Here is a 3524-nt window from a genome sequence, read left to right as displayed (position 1 = left end):
TTATATTTTTATATAAATTATGTGTGTTTAGGTGTTATTAGTTTGCTGCCAATATCCAAAGGGTATAGATTAGTAAATGTTTCAGAAAAAAAGGGTTTTCGTAATGTGAGCTGTACCTAGGTATAGGCCACACTGGAGGCGCAAAGAATAATAGTACACTATATATTGTGAGATTAGCGCTGTGAAGTGAACAACTCTTTGCTTTACTCATAATAATCCGGTTTGTTCATCTGTAAGGGTAGTGTGACCATACTGCTCTGTTCACTCCAGCAGCTTATCTCGTTTAGGTGTTAATATATTCTTTGCGCCTCCAGTGTGGCCTATACCTAGGTACAGCTCACATTATGAAAACCCTTTTTTTCTGAAATATATACATATATATAGATAAATAAATATATATATATATATATATATATATATTTATTTATAAAAACAAAATAATAATGATGGCTAAAAACAAAAGTAAATAATTTGTACTTACGTGTACCAATGTTTCTTGCGGAAGTAGATTCTTCGGCTTCAACATCATCTATGAATAAAACAAATGAATGAAATGGATTACCATATTCAAATAAAGATGCTTATAGAAAAGCACAATCATTATATTACAAATACCAAAACCAACCTTCAAAACCCACAGAATCGGAGTCCGAAGAATGTTCTACTGTTATTTTTGGTCTTTGGATAGGTAGAACAAAATCTGGCTCTTCCGTTCTAATTTCTACTGCTGCTTCTATAACCAAAAAAAATATATCTATATAATATAGGCCTTTTCTGTTTTTCAAAAGCTGTTATTGCGCAGTAGAGACCTGTAATCGTTGCTAGTGCTGATCGGGTGTGAGGGTGGTGTGAGGTTGGCGTTTCCGGGCGTGAGAGAGCTGAAAAGACATAGCGAGTAGAGAGAGGGAGAGAGACAGCAAAAGAGAGAGGGGAGAAAGGGGAGAGAGAAATCAAGAGAGAGGGGGGAGAGAGACAGCAAAAGAGAGGGGGGAGAAAGGCGAGAGAGAAATCAAGAGAGAGGGGGGATAGAGACAGCAAAAGAGAGGGGGGAGAAAGGGGAGAGAGAGAGCAGAAGAACGGGAGAGAGAGACAGCAAAAGAGAGGGAGATAGAGAGAGAGCATTGTACATTAACTTTATGACCTATTTATCTTTGTTGTAATTTTAATAAATCTGTGGACATTATTTCACGGGTATTATACAAATAAAATGTAAGTGAAACACTTTTGGTTATATATGAGTAATCAATTACTGAGTGTCTAAAAAAGTGTAACAAAATTTACCATACCTTCTGTATTTTCTTCGAAAGGTTTTTCAATTACAGTAATCTGTCTATTTTCAAGTGTGACTAAGGGCATCGGTGGGGATCCGGAAGTTTCATCACTAACAACCTCCATCCCAGATAGCAAGGATAACTTGCCACAAACTTGTAGCTAACTTTTGCTGTAAGTCGGTATAACTTGCTGCAAGTGTTCACTGGCAAGTGTGTTTACTTGCATCATAATTGCAGCAAAAGTTCTAGTTGACACTTTTTCAACTTGCAGCAAGTTTACCTGGCAAGTCTCTAGCAAGAGCATTCTGGCAAGTCAACTGCAAGAGCTCTGCAAGCTTGTAGCCAATTTTTGGCAAGTCAACTACAAGAGCTTTGCAAGTCTATTGTCAATTTCTGGCAAGTCAACTGCAAGAGCTCTGCAAGTTTGTAGTCAATTTCTGGCAAGTCAACTGCAAGAGCTCTGCAAGTGTCTAGTCAATTTCTGGCAAGTCAATAGCAAGAGCTCTGCAAGTCTGCTGCAAATTTCTGACAAGTCAACAGCAATAGCCCTTCAAATCTGCAGCAAATTTCTCACAATTTAACAGCAAGAGCCCTTCAAGTCTACTGCAAAAGCTCTGCAAGTCTGTTACAAATCTCTAACAAGTCAACTGCAAATCTTTAGCATATCTCTGGCACATATATCACAATTAAGAGCAGTGTCTGCCACAAGAGCACTACAAATTTACTATTATTTACGTCAATCATATTTACAAATTAATAATAAAATGTTTTTTTCCTGCAAAAGTTATCTATGTAAGTTGTTTGTATGAATTTAATTGATCTTAAAGTTGTATCCATGCATTATCTGAGGTAATATATATTCATATATAAAACTAATATTATGACAGGTAATATATTAAAGGGACACTAAACCCACATTTTTTCTTTCATGATTCAGACAAAGCATGCAATTTTAAGCAATTTTCTAGCTTACTCCTATTATCAATTTTTTTTCCGTTTTCTTCCTATTTTTATTCGAAAAAGCAGGAAAGTAAGTTCAAGAGACCATTTTTGGTTCAGCACAAGGGTATCGCTTGCTGATTGGTGGCTAAATGTAGCTACCAATATGTAAGCGCTACCCAGGTGCTAAAACAAAAATGGGCCAGCTCCTAATCTTACATTTCTGCTTTTTCAAATAAAGATAGCAAGAGAACGAAGAAAAAATGATAATAGGAGTACATTAGAAAATAGCATGCTCTATCTGAATCATAAAAGCAAAACAATGGGTTTAGTATCCCTTTAAGTTGAATACTTGATGTATTCTTATATTAGAGTTATATTATAACACTAATATCATTATCTCAGGTACAGTATGGCCCCTTTTTACAGCACACCCCTTTAAGGCATTCCACTTATAAATCAGTCTTCAGTTCTGCCCATCGTTATTATGTTTCATGTTTTTACCTCCCTTTCAGTCTTTTTTGGCAGTCATTTTAATTGATTATTTTCTTTATGAATATTTGTTTTACAGATCTCTCCATATCTGTGCAGATATAAAAAATAATTATTGTATATAACTAACTGCAATTGTTACCAGAAGTTAAACTAGGAAAATCATATTTATTTTTTATATTTTACTGATTTTAATAAAATTAGCATTTGCCTGTCTGGTAAATATGATCTGTTAACCTCAATACTGTATGAAGATAAAAATATTCACCAAAAAATCCTTTAGAAATGACTCCATAAAAACAACAGCATTGACTCTTACAAAAATAATTTAAAGTGTTATTAGGCTTCAAATTTTCCAGGTATTAAAACATTTTAAATATGACATTGTAATAAACCAGAGAATAACTTATAGTATAGGCCTAGGGTACAAGTTTAACAGATGCACAATAATGTTGACAGAACAACAAAAATATAATATGATGTCCATCTGTATCTGTTCTATGATCTTGAATTTGGCACCGGCCTGTAAAAATAAAAACAAATATTACATAAACATGGGCATTCTGTGCTAATTGCTTAGTCTACAGCAGAACTTTAATTTGTAGAACTAAAAAAGTAAATCTGACAAAAAAAATAACGCCTTTATTTCATCTTCAAGGTTGTGATGAATACTAAAAAAGAATTGTATTTTTAACTTCCATAAATTCTCATGTCAATGCAATTTCCATCTAGATATTAACATATTTGGCCACGTTCCTTCCTAATCAAACAGATCACTACCTGCCAATGGGATGCTTAGAACCTATACTTTAACCCCTTAAA

The 3524-nt window shown here is 34.2% G+C and overlaps 1 long non-coding RNA gene across 1 annotated transcript; it reads right to left on the bottom strand.

The window, feature by feature from the left end:
• Positions 1-678: 678 nt before the first annotated feature.
• On the bottom strand, positions 679-1358 carry LOC128644354 (uncharacterized). The gene is made up of 3 exons (XR_008399980.1): positions 1287-1358; positions 810-878; positions 679-733 (listed from the first exon to the last, which is right to left on the bottom strand). It is a non-coding gene; the product is annotated as an uncharacterized LOC128644354 (long non-coding RNA).
• Between the last annotated feature and the right edge of the window lie 2166 nt (positions 1359-3524).

The sequence above is a fragment of the Bombina bombina genome, unplaced genomic scaffold (genome assembly GCF_027579735.1).
Source record: "Bombina bombina isolate aBomBom1 unplaced genomic scaffold, aBomBom1.pri scaffold_648, whole genome shotgun sequence".
NCBI lineage: Eukaryota > Metazoa > Chordata > Amphibia > Anura > Bombinatoridae > Bombina > Bombina bombina.
The sequence above is the reverse complement of the archived record's forward strand: the minus strand, read 5'-3'. Positions and strand labels throughout refer to the sequence as shown.